Below are 17,339 nucleotides of genomic sequence, written 5' to 3'. Positions count from 1 at the left end.
CAGTGCTGTTGTAGGAAAATAATTCACTTCAGAGCCGTGCCTTATGAACGTCTTTATAACTCATTATAACCATGGCATGTATAGAAAGTGTTACAGTAAACATGTTACACGTGGATTTATTTCTGCTGAGTAAAGTTTGCATTTTGTACCTGGTTCTAAATCCTGAACTTTCTAATGTATGTTTCTAGAAAATATTTTCTGTCCTGTGATTACATCTTATCTTAGCGCTATAAATTAAACTGCAGGAAAAGGGCAGAGAAGCAACCGACTTGCAGAACTTTTTGAAGGATAAAATAAGCAGATAAGCCTCTGACATCTGTTTACTGAGAGACCAGCTGTGGTAAGAAATCCTCCCTGATTCCCTGGTTAGGTCAGCGGGACGGCTCTCGGCTCCCCGCGTCACCGGCTCGGCACACATCTGACGAGCAGAATGACATTTAGGCAACTTGAGGTACAAAAACGAATCCATTCTTATTAAAAATCATTCAAAATTCTCTTATGTTCCAGTTTTCTGTACTTTTTATATCCCGATTTTCAGTGAGCTCTTTCTGACCTTGTTTGTATTGCGGTCAGGGTTTGTAAGCACGGCTCGTCTCGGACTTCGGGCCAAGCATGACGAATGCTCTCCGTGTATTGAGTCCTGGACAGGAGACGTGAATCAGACTGGCTAATAATAATAATAATAATAAAAAAATCATATTATAAGACCACAAAGGGTTTTCAGTGATGCTCCGACCTTCATTTTTAAATCACGTAACAAGCTGTATCATTTAAAAACCTCCACTTTTTCATCATGATGCATTATATAATATATATATATATATATATATATATATATATATATATATATATATATATAATTATACAGTAATTAATGAACATTTGATATATTTATGATATTGTACAGATCTATTAATTACACTCTAAAACACAAAGACAGAAAATCTGTCTATTATGTAAAGAATAAAACACTGTTTTGGTGCTGTGAGAGTAAAATAACGAGGGATAATTTTCCTATAACAGCATATCCCAAAGTGCTTTATTCTTCTTATACTTCAGCTACTTTCTAGTTATTAAAGAACCTCATAGTTTGTATCCATTTATAGTTACATTTAATGCCCACATGTCAGAAAATCTTAGTTACAGCTTTATCTCTAACTGTTACAAAGTACAGACACTGGAGACTCCTTCCATACGTGTTACATAAACATCTCCTTACAGAAAACCTCACCGTTCATTCATAAAGTTATTAATAAAGCGGAGCAGCCACTGTACAAGTCCCTGTGAATGAGCTGTTACCACGGAAACCATAACATATTACAAACCTGCACTACTGTCAGAGCTGCTGTTATAGAAAATTAATCAACACCTTCTGACCAATCAGGATCCAGAATCTGTGGTATAAATGATTATAATGTGCTATAACAGACTATAAGCTCTAGTCTGTTGTATTCTGTAGGAGTTTATTGACTGGATTAAGGGGATTAACGGATTAGTGAGTACATGTCATTTATTTTTATTACTTTTTTCTTTTAGTAATATGCTGAATGTACACATTTTATAAAATATTTTAATTTTGTCCATTCATTAGCGCCTGCTGTGCGGATTTTAACATTCAGTTCAGTCAGATTTAGTGATGTGTGATACTGATATGTCCATCTCTCTCTCTCTCTCTCTCTCTCTCTCTCTGTCTGTCTTCCTCTCTCAGGTTCATCACTTCCTGTTTTATTCCTCAGCAAAAAGCCAGACTGATTTATTTACAAGAACGACGTGTCATCTGTGAGAGTGCCTCATCTCCAGCCAGCTTCATTTCTTTAAACAGTTTGTGTTGGATTTTCTTCCTCTCTCTAAAACTCCACAGCTTTGTTACTAGCGTCAGTGTTCTGTAGAATTCTTTAATTCATAGACGTTACTGAAAAAAAAATGCTTTAAGAAAAAAATATCTAAAATCGGTGAGTTTGGGATGTTGAGAACATTGATTGGTTACTTCCTGCTAGCTTGTGTGCTGAAGGATAAGTTATAATTTATCATTTGTACATCATTTTTCAGTGCAGAACTTCCACTGGTATAATCAAAACAGCCAGAAGTCATTCATTTATTTTTTTAATAAGAAATGGTAATTTACTGGTGTCTCAATTAAGCCGAGCTGAGATTAACTTTGCTAAATGAAAAGCAAAGTATTCGCAGTGATGGGTAATTGTTTTGAGGTTAATGAGACTCAGGGACGCTGTTGAAAAACTGAATTATCTTTTCAGCTGCAATAAAAAAAAAAAAAAAGTATAACAATGTATATTTGCTTACTTTATTTTCCTTTAATCTGACAATAATAGTAAAGATTTATTTTTATAAAATAAACAGCATTTACATGAATTCAGTCTCTGTTTTTTTCTCTGTTTATCTTTGCTTCTTGATTTGATTTATTAAAATAAAAAAGAACCATAAGAAATAATAAATTTACCCTTCCTTCCTTCCTCCCTTCCACATTTTTATCCCAATAAAACACTATTTAATTTGTTAAACAGTTCATAAACAGGCTTTACAGGCTCCAATATATTCCTATATTCCACTATATTCCTGTTTCTTGCTTTAAGATGGAAAAAATACAAAAATTAATGAACCATAATTTATGTTTATATTTTTTATTATTATATAATTAATCTTTCATTCATTTGTTTATTCATTTTTACAAATAAAGTTTTACTTATGTTAGTTGAAATGCAAAAACAATGAAACTTTTTATGAATGAAATTTATTTATTTATTTATTTAAATTTTTTCTCCTCCCACAATAATAAGTTTTAATTTTGGAAAGACATGTAAAAAGCATTCATGTACATTTACTCTCCACTTCATCCATGTTGCTTGTTTATTTATTTATTTATTTTTATTATTTCCTCTAAGGCACACTCAGCATGTGTTTTTTTTTTTTCCACGGTCTAATTTCTGCAGTGTTCTGTTCATCTGGACTGGACTGTGCTGATGTTTTGTACATACACATCCTGACAGCCGTGTGCTTCAGGCGGAGTGGAGGTGACTCACCGTGTCCACTCAGCGTCTCATGGACACGTCTCTGCAGTACACGATGAGTTTTCCGCTCCGTCAGCATCACACCATCTGTCACACCGATATCTGTGGTGAGAAAGCTGTCGTGAAGGTGTGTTTGAACCATCAAAGGCATCCAACCTCATCCACTATCCTCAGGAGAGGTAGAGCGAGGGGACGCTCAGAATCACATCTCAGCTTCACCTCTCACACAAGTCATGTTTATAATGTGATTGTGGCATGTTATGTTGCCAGAGTAATATGCAAAAAGGTTCTTTGGTCTGTTGAGACCAAAATTTTGGCCTTGGCACAAAGTGCTACATTTGGCAGAAACCCAAACTTGAGTATACAATCCCCACTGTGAAGCACGATGGTGGTAGCATCACGTTTAGATTTACCCTCGGCCTCTTGCTTCTCACTGGGTGGACAATCTCCTCCTCCAGACAGAGCAGTGTTTATGCCGTATTCTTTACATTTTTTAAATAATGTTTGGGGAATTTTTTCAAAATCAAACCCTGACTGATACTTTTCCAGAACTTGGACTGGACTTGGTCCTCTTCATGATGCTGTTTGTCTAGGTATATTCACTAACAAACTCTGGGATATTCCAGGAAGAAGTATTACTATTATCATTATTGGGATTATATAACACTTAAATTGCAAACAATTCGACTCCATTCAGCTATTTATGTGACTTCTGATGGTAACCGGTTTCACCAGAACTAATTCAATGGGTTTCACAGCAGCAGGGGGCAAATACTTATGCAATCACAACTTACAGTACGTGTTTTATTTGTAAATGATTTTACAAACTATACTGACTTTTCTCACCATGTCAACATCAGGGGCTATTTTTTGTAGATTCCAACACAAAAGGGGGTAAATACTTATCTTATCTTAATCAAATGCGAACTCTAACTGAACTTCTCTTCCACCATAGGTTCTGTGGGCGTGGCTTTGTGTACATGTTTGAGAATGGAGGGTGGAGTCGAAGAGTAAAACTAAAATCGTTCTAGTGTTGTTGTACTTCATGTATTTAACCACTAGAGTGCCAATCTCGACTCACCTTAACTAATGCACCTTTAATATAGTATAATCTGTAAGATGGTAAATATTTTCCCAGAATTCCAGGCAAGCTGGAGTAAAAGACATTTGCACATTTGCAGCATTGCAGCAGAAATTCTTCGATCACTATATGGGATTATTAGCTAAAATAAAATAGCACTTGATGCAGCATATTTCTTTTTGTTGATGTTGTTGCCATGAGGTAAACTCCGCTCTGGATACAGCTCAATATAAAGATCGTCTTTGCGTGCCTGAGATGACAGCGACTTTTAAAGCTCAGGAAATGTTTATGCGATGTATCCGGAGCTGAAGAGAGGTGATGTTTTGTCAGCAGAGCGACACAGGAATTCATTTCGAACTGAATGAGGTCCGTCTCAGCCGTCTCCTCTCAGCCTCTCAGTGAAGGATACTAGGGGACAAAGATCATACTTATCTGGCTCGCTTTGTGTCCTCGATTTAATTCGCTTTCCTCCACAGCAGGACGAGTGGCTCTATCAAAACTCAAATCACTATTCAATCTGACCGGCTCAGCTGCCATTTTTGTTAGAGAGTTTAATTTTGTTGAGGTTTAGCGTCTCTCTCTTGTTCAGGGGCTTTAATGCTGTCTGCTCTCCTACAGGTCGCGCTGGATTCCTGTCCTTTTCCCACAGAAAAAACACTGCTGTGGTGTTCATAAGGCTACATAAACCCTACATTAACTCATAAACCCTACATTAACTCATAAATGTACATTAACTCATAAATCTACATTAATGACAGAAATCTACTTAAACATTTTAAGTGACACTTTTATGACCTTTGACATTAACCTATGAAAACATTTATAAAAAGGTGTATTCCAATTCATGACAGATGGCAAGGACTGTTTACGTCAATTTTTATGTTGCATACACACACACACACACACACACACACACACACACACACACACACACACACACACACACATATATATATATATATATATATATATATAAAATTATAAAATATATTTCACATAGATTTGTTTTAAATTTAAGATGTTTTTACATCTAACATTTTTAAATTGAACATTTTTAACATTTAAAAGATTCTCTTTCTCTCTCTCTCTCCACACACACACACACACACGCACACACACACACACACAGACTTTAATTAAAAACTATATATATTTTACTTTCTTGCACTTATTCCTATCATTTTTTTTTCCATCTCTCATTTTTATTTTTTTTTACTGTGCGTTGTATTACACAAATTTTTACGACTATATTTCTTTTATTGTTATACATTACTCCTTTATCATTTATTTTTTTACTACTTGACTGTACCATCCTTTCAGCTACCGCATGTATGAATTAGTATTTGCTTTTCTGCAAAACTGCTCCCTAATTTATTGTGAATTTTTTCAGGTGGCCGTGTTCCAGCTCCCCGACAGAGTTTCTCGCTGCTTCGCTGCTGCTGTCGGTTTACTGCATTGAAAATAACGTTAATGTAAGCGGTACCTGTGAGACCCAAAACCTTGACGAGTGGGCTTCAGGTGCGAGTCGGTGAGCCGAAGCTCATTAGTAGCTGATCTCGGGGTGCACTAAGCAGGCGGCTCTGAGATTCGGAGAGTCTGGATTGGAATTATTCGCAGATATAATAAGGGAAGAGGCCAGGGGATGTTTACACTCTGATCACTGGAGGAAAAAAAACATTAGAGATGTTTAAAAAAGTGATCTCGTTACACTTCTCCTTTCTCATCTTTATAAATGTGCTATTTTTACCTGCCTCATCATGAAGCACCCATATTCCTGACAACAGTGTAATATATGTCCAATATAATAGGGTTTTCAGGACTGACCTATTTCTGGATCATCTTGCCGAATCATCTTGACATTTTTTATTTTGCGTGTGTGTGTGTGTGTGTGTGTGTGTGTGTGTGTGTTGAGTGTGAGCTTCTGTTTCCCACACGCCTCTATGGGAACACACTATCTCAGTGCCACACCATGTGGTGGACCGAAGCGATCAATCTTCCGATCCCATCAGGCTGAAGTCAGAAATCAGATCTATTAGAGAGCACAAAGCAAGAATCCGACCCGCGGCTAAGGCTGTCAGCGCAGCGCAGTGCTGGATAAGAGAAGCGAGAAACAAAATCCAATAATTGAGCCTAAAATGGCTCTTCATACCGGAAGGCACAGGTAGGCTGAGACAGGAGAGGAAAAATTAAGGCGCTTGAAATGATTAGTCATCCTCTGGAGGTTCTGGAAGATTATTTTCAAATCCAGTGGAAATGAAAAGCAAGTAAGTATTTAACTAGGCTTGTTTTTGTGACCACTGAGCCTCAGGTTGAAATACATGACTGAGAGGAACTGGTTTCAGTGTCGCTCAGTATAACATGAATATAAACAAGCTTATTCAATTGAACAACTACAACATGGAAATTGCAGAATAAATGGAGCATTTTTACAGAAAAATAGTTTAAATTTGCATTCAGATGCGAGTTTATAGCAGCTTTCACTTGTTACACATCATAAAGTCTCGCATGTATGGAATAAAACACTGCGTGTGTCATGCTGTTACAGTAAAATAATGAATGATGAGGTGGTGTAAAGAAGTGGAGCTTCTGTTACCACCAAAAGTGCCACAGCAAATTTCCAACAATTACAAGATTTCATTTATTAAAGCATGATGTGTCATACTTTTTTATCCGTTTATTGTTACATTTAGTGTTGTGGAACATCTGTGAAGCAATTTAGTTCCTGTCCTGACTTACGTTATAGCAGCGATAAACTGTCGTTCCCTCTCCAGCCTCTCTTGAAGTTAATAATAATAATAATAGTAAAAAAAACCCACAGCTTGTCATGTTACCAAGAAACCACAAAGAAGCGGAAACTCATCTGTCCTGAAGATGTCAGAAAACTTAAAGTTACAGCTTTACTGTTACAAAGCACCGACACTGGAGACTCCTTCCATAAAAATGTTAAATTAAAGAATACTTCGCAATATCAACAATTCTTCTTGGTTTTTAATTTGTTTATAAAGCGGATCGTCCGCTGCACAAGTCCCTGTGAATGAGCTGTTACTATAGAAACGATAACATATTACAACAAGCGCATTGATATAAACCTGCAGAGCTGCTGTTACAGAAAATTAATCAACACCTTCTGACCAATCAGAATCCAGAAGTGCAGTGAGCTGTCCTGGTCCAGCAGAAATGTTTAAAACCCCAAATAAAAAAAATCCAAAAAGGTGTCAGTAATACTGCAGTGAATAAGTAAGATATTTAAATATAAATATTCTTTGTAAACTATAAATTTACAAAATTATAAATAAATAAAAAACCCTGATGCAGTTATGAGGAGCAGAGGAGTCTAAAAGCAGAGGGGTAAGTACTGTTACGAAACCGATGTATTTTATCTATCAAGGCTATAAATTGCATCAAAAACCTGGAATTTATTTAACAGCTTTAATCCTTTCTAGCAATACACTGGCAGGCGGAATGGAAATTATTATTGGACTTATTGGACATTTTCAATCAGCATAAACAAATGAATTATTTTATCGCCGCAAGTCTGTTATAAGATTAGTCAGCACACTGTTGGGTTTCTGTATGTAGAGTATCATGACTCAGCTGCTGGTGAGCAGGGAGATGGGGATGGGACGAGTGTGAGCCCCCTGCTGGGCAAAAAATTCACATCACTCCACAATAACATTGATACAGAGATAAAACGAACAGCACAATTAAAGATTTTTTGATAGTAAACACTATATACAACTGCCACAATAAAATTATAACATTTAAACCTAGTAGGCTAGGAAAAAAAAAAAAAAAGAAGTACTTGCGAAAAACTGCAAATTCTTAATTTGGAGTCTGACATCTCAAATAAATTCAATGCTGAACACAGGCACAACCAAAACAGGCGCAAATTTCATTTTATGGCCTCTGGTAAAAAGAGTTAAGAACTCAGGCTCAGGCTCATGCTGTTGTGTTCACGCGTCTGGATTGCGTCTGGATGAAGTAATTCGCTTCATCTGGTTTACCAAACAATTCTGCTACTAGTTTACACAGAACGTGAAATGATGTGCCACGACTCTCGACATGATCTTCTTGGTCTTGCTTCAATGTGTTTCAGTGAACTGATTGTTTGATATATTCTCTCAAATCAATTAATCTGAACATGCTGGTCTTATCCATCACCCAGCTACAGAGTAATGGATTATCACCCCAATCTTTGGAAAATCCTCCATGATAACTCGAGAGTTCTTAATGATTTGAGCTAATTTAAGGAGAAACTAGTCTTCTGTGTTCTGCTTACCTTTTATTCTTGATTATTTTATTTATTATCTATTTTATCATAATTTCGACTTTTTAAACATGTTTGTTTTTCTTTCCTTTCTTTTATTTTTTTGCTATATAGGTTCTTTATAAATTTTCTGATTTCATTTCATTTTATTGAAATATTATTTCATTTATTATTTTATTTATCTCCATTGTTTTAATTCTAATAATTATTTACTGTCTGTAAAGCACTTTTTAAATGTTGTTTAACATGTGAAAAAAAATAAATTATTATTTTTAATTATATTAATTATTTTTTTATACCGTCTCTTGTTCTTTCTTTGGAAGTTGTTTCAACTTTATTTAACTAAAATGTTATTTTGATTCCTTTGATGATATCTGGCCTTGTTTCCTCAGTACAATCTTGATTAATTAACATTATTTTAAACACTCCAAACACATTTGCTGTAACTTGCAGTATTTCAAAATGTAATAAAGTTTAGAAAATTCATCAGAGGAATAAATAACGGGGTCTAACTTGCAAAACAACTCGAAGATACATCAATTTATTAATCGAAGAGGGAAATTCAAAAGTTCAAAAACATTCTAAATAATAATAATAATAATAATAATAATAATAATAACCAAAAACTTCATAATAATGATGTCTTTATATAAAAACGACCATATCATGGTCATTCTACCAAACTGACAACACAATTTTACAAAAAAGGGTTAATACATGGGTTAAAATTTTAGTTTCAGTTTTATTTATATAGCACTTTTAACAATGCGCATTGTCACCTTTGCAGAAATCCAGATATAAATATAGATTTAGATTTGTCCCTAATGAGCAAAACTGTGTGACATGAGGAAGAAACCCCGAGAGGAAGCAGACTCAAAAGGGAACCCATCCTCACCTGGGTGACGCCGGATAGCGTGATTATAAATCATTTCTCTTCTACAATTATATACTATTCAATGTCAAGCAGTGCTAAGTGTATGCTCTGGTTTTAGAGTTTTAGCTTTAAGTCTATAAGATCCAGGTGAAATTATCCACTGTATAATTAATGGGGAATCATTTCTGATGAAGACACGCTGTTCTTTCGAAGGTTAGCACTTTAGCTCTTTAAAGAGGTTCTACCTGGGACCTTTTCTGAAAAGAAAACCACTTTTGAACCCTGATATAAATGAAAGACACTTCTCTCATTTCCCCTTTGAAGCCAGACACGACAAGACCGCATACACAAGATGCCGTATTGGACACTCAAGACTCACACGTGCTCCTACTGAACGAGGAAGAACCACCAACACGTGACTCCTGTAAAACTTCGAATGATTGTTAAGCATATATTACAGGACTGTCCTACTCTTAACAATGCTAGACAATGATTCTTCTCCAAACAGACGTATCTAGAAGTCTTCCAAAATGTCTCACCAGGAAAAATCCTGGCGTTCTTATCAATTATTAAAGTGAAGGACTTTATATAGACACTGTTGGAATGTTATAAAATTTTATCTTCGTAATACTGTAAGAATTTACGAAATGTCCTGTTTTACCTACCTCGATCTTGCCATGGAAATAGCCATTGATGCTGACATGGCATTAAAAGAACAATAAATAAATAAGAAAACCACTTTTATAGGGTTGTACTGTATACAGAACTTCAGATTTCTGCAGTGAATCATCAAGTCTGCTGGTTTATGAGGTGTGACTGGAGTATTTAAGTCCATTGTCTAAAATCACGCCAAGATTCTTAGGCTGTTTGTGATTGACAGGTCCAGCAGCGAGGAGCGTTTCTCACTGGTATGTCAATCTTAAGATCCTGATGATTGGTCTTCATCCAGAGATGGCTGAAAGGGAGTCTGATGTCTTCTGAGAGTCTTGCGAAGTGGATGAAGGAAAAATGAAGTGAAGCTGTGTGTCATCAGTGTCCAATTGATGGAATAAGCCATGGGATCTGATCAGGGAGCCCAGGGATTTAATATACAGGAAGAACAAGAGTGGACCGAGTACTGACCCCTGAGGGACTCCACTGAACCACTCCAAGCTATATAGATGGATCCCATAGGAATGATGAGAAGTAGGTTGGAGTGTGGCTCCTAATCCCCCAATCACCAAGAGGAGAAATGAGGATCTTGTAATTCAGAGTGTCAATGATTGAAGACAAAGGTTCTCTCTGGGTTTGTGTAAAGACTCTACAAGGGCCACTTAGCCTTGTAACCATAAGGGCCTTGTAACCAGACGGACTGGCAGGCAGGGGGCCATTTAGCTCCAGATATGAAGACAGCTATGTGAGAACTGCATGTTCCAGGGTCTGTAGTTAGATGGTGTGGGGTTTTTAAAAGTCCCCATGAAAAGGTTTGAGAGCCATGATCTGATTCCGTACGTTGATGCAATTCTTTTTTAAACAGAAAGTCAGTTGTTGAAATTGCTTGTTGAAATGTTTGACACAAGAGCCAATAGCGTTTGAGATGTGCCACACCACCGCTGAATCTAAACAAGCTTGACAAACTTGACAGGACAGTGGTGGCTCAAAGTTTAATGCTCTGGGTTACTGATCAGAAGGTCAGGGGAGAGCAAGGTGCCTCTGGGGGTGTCGTATCATGGCTCACTCCGACCCCAGCTTTCTAACAAACTGAGATATGCGAAAAAAAAAAAAGAATTTCACCGTGCTGTAATGTATATGTGACAAACAAAGGCTTCTTCTTCTTCAGTAGCTAAATATGGAGAACAGCAAAGAGTTTAGTGAGAGCTACTGCTAACAATCTGCTACAGATGCTAACTAAAGCTACTGTACTGTAGAACAAGACCAGTCACCATGTTCAAGAGGAATATTTTATTTCACAGATATTATAATTAGTCTGAATTTCACTTATCTGCAGCTAGGTGTTAAACATTCTCTGGGAATTTGGTCACATTGAGTTGGCAATCCAAGTGATCCCCATGTCCCTAAGGCTAATGTTTTACAATGTTCAGGGGAAAAAATGAATGCTTAAGACTCTTGTTAAAGTTAGCTATAGCCAGTGATACGTTGATGCCGCTAGCTAGGTAATTAGCGTAACTGTCAGCCGAGTACCATGCTGCTCACCAAGCTACTGATGCTAATAGTCATCAACAGTAAACGATAGCTTTACTGATAGACCCTATTTAGGTCGTGAGATCATTTCTGGATTGAAATTAATTCTATTTTTTCTGACTTTTAAAAATGTTCTACATTTACAGAAAACAGAAAAAGGAAATATTGAGGCAATATGCTTTTCAAAATTTTGAATTTCTTTTTTATTTTAAAGGAAAGAGACACCACATCAGCGATGGATACACGCAGTACGATGACGAGACGCGGAGTGACGCGTGTGTCAGATATACAGTTTAAGATACACAGGCATATCCCACTCGAGTGGTCTGTACGGGTCAGTGCACAACCGGATATGATAAACGAAGGCAGATCAACATTAAAGGTCAAAACGCTGACAGCTCTGACAGTAGCTCAGCTTCAGATCACAGGTTTACGTTAATGCACTCGTTCTGATACGTTACTGGTTCTTCAGCAAGTCAGCGACGTGTACAGTGGACGCTCCTGTTTATGAACAGATTTAAAAACTCATTGATTAGTTTTCTGTAAAGAGACATAAACGCTTGTAACGATTTATCAGTCAATCTGTTCATCTCCAGCTTGAAAAATGATGCCAAATATGTTAGACAAGAGACAGATAAAGAAAATAAAGGACAAGTAAGCCATTTAAAATCAGTTAACGCTAGAATTTTATAGAATTCCTTCTGCAATTCAGCGAGTGAAATTTCCCCACAGCACTGATTCATTTGCGCATCTTATTAAATTGCCGTAATTTTGCGAGGTGTTGAATTAGCAAGGGCAGCATCAGTGTAATTGTTATTTACCCTCTGTAGTGCCAGTGAGTCATGCAGCCATGTAAATGAACGCTAGACATCAGCGTCTCGTTAGCGGATTAGCAAAGCACCGAAGGGACGGAATGATTCCAGTGAACGTGTATTTGATTGAGGAGATTTCTTTGGTAGTCTTGGTAATTTCTTTTTTTTTTTTTCTCCTTCAGGTTTCCATGTTTTCAGTTTGTTTGAAGTGAATGCACAAGCTACCTGTACCATTTAAATTGAATTATAATTCCTATACAAGTTTACGTTTGATTTACTAAAATTTAATATCATGATAATTAGTACACTTTTTTTTTTTTTTTTTTATCACAGTTTACATCATGATTATCATGATATTGTATGAAAAAAATGATTAAAAAATGATTCCTCAGTCTGTTCAGTGTGTTTTTTTTTAAACTTCTTGTTCAGTGAAAGATTTGTGGGATTTCCTCCTCTAAGCTTGATAAAAAGCATTTCATAGTTTCATAATTTAACCATTTATACTTTTGTGGGTTTTATAGTCTCACTGAATCAAATATATCGAGTTAAACCTCAGATCTTCCAGAGCTTGCTTGCACACCTCAATTGTTTTTGTCGATATAAGCTATACACCACGTCTGTTCTAATGATACAGCTAACCGTCATGAGAACAGTAATAAATCAAACACTGGAATTACCCTCACCTGGTACAGGTTATGCATCAGCACATACTCCTTTGACGGTGCAGATTTAACTTTAACAATATTACTGAGAAGGATAAAGGATTAGTGCGTTTGACTTGGTGGCTTTGAATCTGTACTTAATTTGTCCCGGATCACGCTGGAACAGGATCCGGTACTTCTCGGATTTGACATGCCTGAGTTCCGGAGCTTATTTGCATGGATCAGGAAAATCTGCAGCTTTTTTTCTTTTAATAAAAATAAATGGAATGGAGTTGAATAGAACGCTGGTGTGTGTGTGTGTGTGTGTGTGTGTGTGTGTGTGTGTGTGTGTGTGTGTGTGGTCCTGACACAAGCGTCCAAGCGAGGTGGACTCTGTCCGAGTGAACTCTGGGAATGAAACATCTCATGAAAGAGGTTGAGTTATGAGTTGCTAAACTGAGCCAAAGGACCGAGCTGTAGCACTGCAGAAATGCTGTGTGTCCTGGAGTTTTAGACAAACAAAAACACACACACACACACACACACACACACAAAATGCTGGATGTGATATAAAAAATATACAGCACTATCTCCATGTTCTTTGTGCTTGTGCGATTTTTGTGATTTCTACACACACACTTGGGAAAGGTTTGTTTATCGCTGTATTTCTGACCAATGAACAAAATTTTTAGGAGCATGTTTTCAGCCTTACACACCCCTCAGACATTTTGAAGTTTTTAGTTAGTTAATTATGTGCGGCATGAAACTAAACCAAACGGAATAGCAACTGAACTAAAAGAATCGATTTCACTCTGATTCGGATTCAGAAAACATACTAATAGCTGTATATTAATGACAAAATTCATAAATATATAATTCAATCTGATAATTGGAAACTTGTTTAAATTAAGTTTAGCATAAGCAATGAAATCACGCTTTGATTAGAAACTTAATATTTTAATGCAAACTATATGTAATATGTTCTCTTAAATCTGATCTACCACATAGTTCCTTTTGTCTTTTATTTTTAAGAGTGGTAATGTTAACACCACTTCATCACAACACCCTATCACTGATTATTTTACTATAACAGCACAACACAGAGTGTTTTATTTCTTACACAGGTTTTGTAGCTGCCAGCTAACTCACATAGCATCAGGATTCACTGTTTTCCTGTTTAAACTGTTCAAGAATCTCAATAAATCCAAAGGAATTACTAGTGGAAAGGCGAGATTAACATACAACACCCACCTAAAAATAAAATCCTAAAAAAATGGTAAATATAAAATAAAACAGAATAATTTCAATTCAGTTTGACGTCACGGACTTTCTACAATCGAGTAATTTTTTTCTCAATAAGTTTAACAGACACAACACAAAACAAAACACAAGATCTAATGCTGAGCCTGTACAATTTCCACATAAACATTTTTTTTTGTTTTTTTTTGACCTGAGTGTGATCACAATTTTACATTTAAAAAAAAAATCAGAGCTAGGTGTGTAGAAACATCTCTTCCTCTCACGACTGCACTAATTTGTGCTCTCGGCCATGACCACGCCGCATTTCTGTCACTGCGGCTTATCGTTCATGACCACGCACTGGGTAACGCCGGAGGACGGAAATGAGAGCGCTACAACCTCGGCCTAATTGGATTTCTTATCAGGATATAACGTATACAAAGAAACAATGCGGTATTGTGAAGGTTTGGATTTATTATTATGATCAGCATGAATATTTTACTCAGATATCTGATTATAAACACTGGCCAAGATGTGATAGCAAAGAAGAAAAAAAAGTTACATATACACGGAAATAATACACGACTATAGTGTGAACATAATTACTTTTAATACCTTTAAGAAAAGTTTCAGATATTTACGCACAAGACGTAAGGTTTCATCAACTAGTCGACCAATCAACTCTTTTTTTTTTCCCCAAAGAGGAAATTTGAGAAGAATGTAAAATAAATTATTAACCTAAGAACTCACAAGGGTCACTTTATTATTAGCCTTTTTAAATTATTATTTTAATAATTTTTTCTCCCAAAATACCAAAAATAAAATGTAACATCTAAACCATGTTCTTACTGAATAAAATAATGAATGTTAAATAAAAATTAATGGGACATTTCAAATTTATTTATTCGATATTGTGGATTGATTTTTCTATGTCTTATTATTATTATTATTATTATTAATTTTAAAATGTATTACCTATTACATTCATAAAGTACTATAAATAGTATAAAACTAAAGCATATTTTCAGTGAACAAAAATAGTGAATGTTGAATAAAACTTAACAGGTCAAAATTTTTATTTCAACCTTAATTACTTATTCATTTTACTGGTTACTTTAAATATTATTTTTTAAAGTTTTCTCTATGATCTTTCTTCTCTAATGCTCTTAACCACACCCCCAAGCTGCATTTTAATGTATAAAGGTACAACATGGATAGTTTATTTTATTAATTAATTGAAAATATAATTAAAAATGAATTTTTAAGACAATATTAGCAGTTTGGACAATAATATTCTGTATTTTCGTCCAAAACACACTGATGGACTTTTTAAATCAATCACATCTTTTACTTCACACATGTTGCCATGGTAACACTACTTGATCTCAGCTAGCCTAAACAGAGCTGAATGGATTGATTTCCTCCCAAAAATTAGGCACATTATGTAATGGTGACACATTGTGGTGTAAACATTATGTCCTGAACTGACAACAGGTTCTGAAGAGTTTTTTCTGGATTCTGTGGATGATGAAATAAAAACAGTAATACTGGAATATTTGCATTTAACAGAAATTCTTAAAATTGTTTCTAGAAATATTAGCTGCTGTGTCCAGCGTCTCATCCGGAATAATATCTTACGAGTCTTAAAAACTTTAAATAACATTACACCACAGAACTGTTAAATTCTGGATTCTGATTGGTCAGAAGGTGTTGATTAGTTTTCTATAACATTAATATGGTTTCATTTTCTGTAAGAAGAAATTATTCTATATTTTTTTTAATGTAATCATTGGTGAATTGCTGTAGTATAAGTGGAATAAAACACTTTGGGGGCATGCTATTATAGGAACATAATCAACTTTAGAGTGGTAGCAGTAACTTCACTTCATCACACCACCTCATCGTTGATTATTTTACTATAGCAGCACCACACAAAGTGAGTTCAGCTACAAAATCAAACTTCAAGATAAATAAATCACTAGCAGCATACTCAGAATAAAACTTCACAAACACTCACCCACTGTCTGGGGTATTTATGGCGAGTGTGCTGATCGGGAACAGGTGGTTGTCATTAGAACTCCAAGGAACTAAAAAAATGAGGTAGCAGATCATGTGACAAGTCACATGACTGGGGTCGTAGGTCATTGTTTGGCTGAGGATTCTGGGAAATGGAGTCTGTGACATTAACGGTAAACAATAAACAAACAAACCATGAACTTCATTGTTAACAAACCATCAACCATCAAACTAAGTACAATTACTAAGTAGAAAGTACACCTTTTATTTAATAAAAAAGTCTGCAGGTGTTAACTTACAAAATTCAAAACCAAGGCGGAGCTTCCAATATTTACACCTTATTTACCAAGTTCTCAACATTTAATAACATGCTGCCATTTAATTTTTTGCTAATTTACAGTATATAGTATATAGATATTTTTATTCATGGATTGAATTGTCGTCAGTGGGTTCTTGGTGTACTTGTATCTTGGTGTGTGTAGGATCTTGATGTAGTGGTGTTAGTGTGTTTAGTTTCTAGGTGTGCTGGTGGTGTTGGTGTGTGTAGGTTCTTGGTATAGTGGTTTTGATGTGTATAGGTTCTTGGTGTAGTGGTGTTAGTGTGTGTTGTTTCGCGGTGTACTGGTTTTGGTGTGTGTAGTTTCCTGGTGTAGTGGTGTTCGTGTGTAGGTTCTTGGTGTAGTGGTGTTAGTGTGTGTAGTTTCATGGTGTAGTGGTGTTAGTGTGTGTAATTTCATGGTGTAGTGGTGTTAGTGTGTGTTGTTTCCCAGTGTACTGGTTTTGGTGTGTGTAGTTTCATGGTGTAGTGGTGTTAGTGTGTGTTAGTGTGTGTTGTTTCCCAGTGTACTGGTTTTGGTATGTGTAGTTTCATGGTGTAGTGGTGTTGGTGTGTGTAGTTTCATGGTGTAGTGGTGTTAGTGTGTATTAGTGTGTGTTGTTTCCCAGTGTACTGGTTTTGGTATGTGTAGTTTCATGGTGTAGTGGTGTTGGTGTGTGTAGGTGCATGGTGTAGTGGTGTTAGTGTGTGTTGTTTCCCGGTGTACTGGTTTTGGTGTGTGTAGATTCTTGGTGTAGTGGTGTTCGTGTGTAGTTTCCTGGTGTAGTGGTGTTGGTGTGTGTAGTTTCATGGTGTAGTGGTGTTGGTGTGTGTAGTTTCATGGTGTAGTGGTGTTAGTGTGTGTTCCTTCCCAGTGTACTGGTTT

The 17,339-nt window shown here is 36.0% G+C and overlaps 1 long non-coding RNA gene across 1 annotated transcript; it reads right to left on the bottom strand.

Annotated features, from left to right (window-relative positions):
* LOC128317970 (uncharacterized) lies at window positions 1–16,199 on the bottom strand. Its single transcript, XR_008301375.1, has 3 exons — window positions 16,139–16,199; window positions 554–667; window positions 1–418 (listed from the first exon to the last, which is right to left on the bottom strand). It is a non-coding gene; the product is annotated as an uncharacterized LOC128317970 (long non-coding RNA).
* Window positions 16,200–17,339: the final 1,140 nt, after the last annotated feature.

Source organism: Pangasianodon hypophthalmus, chromosome 2 (genome assembly GCF_027358585.1).
Source record: "Pangasianodon hypophthalmus isolate fPanHyp1 chromosome 2, fPanHyp1.pri, whole genome shotgun sequence".
NCBI lineage: Eukaryota > Metazoa > Chordata > Actinopteri > Siluriformes > Pangasiidae > Pangasianodon > Pangasianodon hypophthalmus.
Note: the sequence above shows the minus strand (reverse complement) of the source record. Positions and strands in the feature narration are given on the sequence as shown.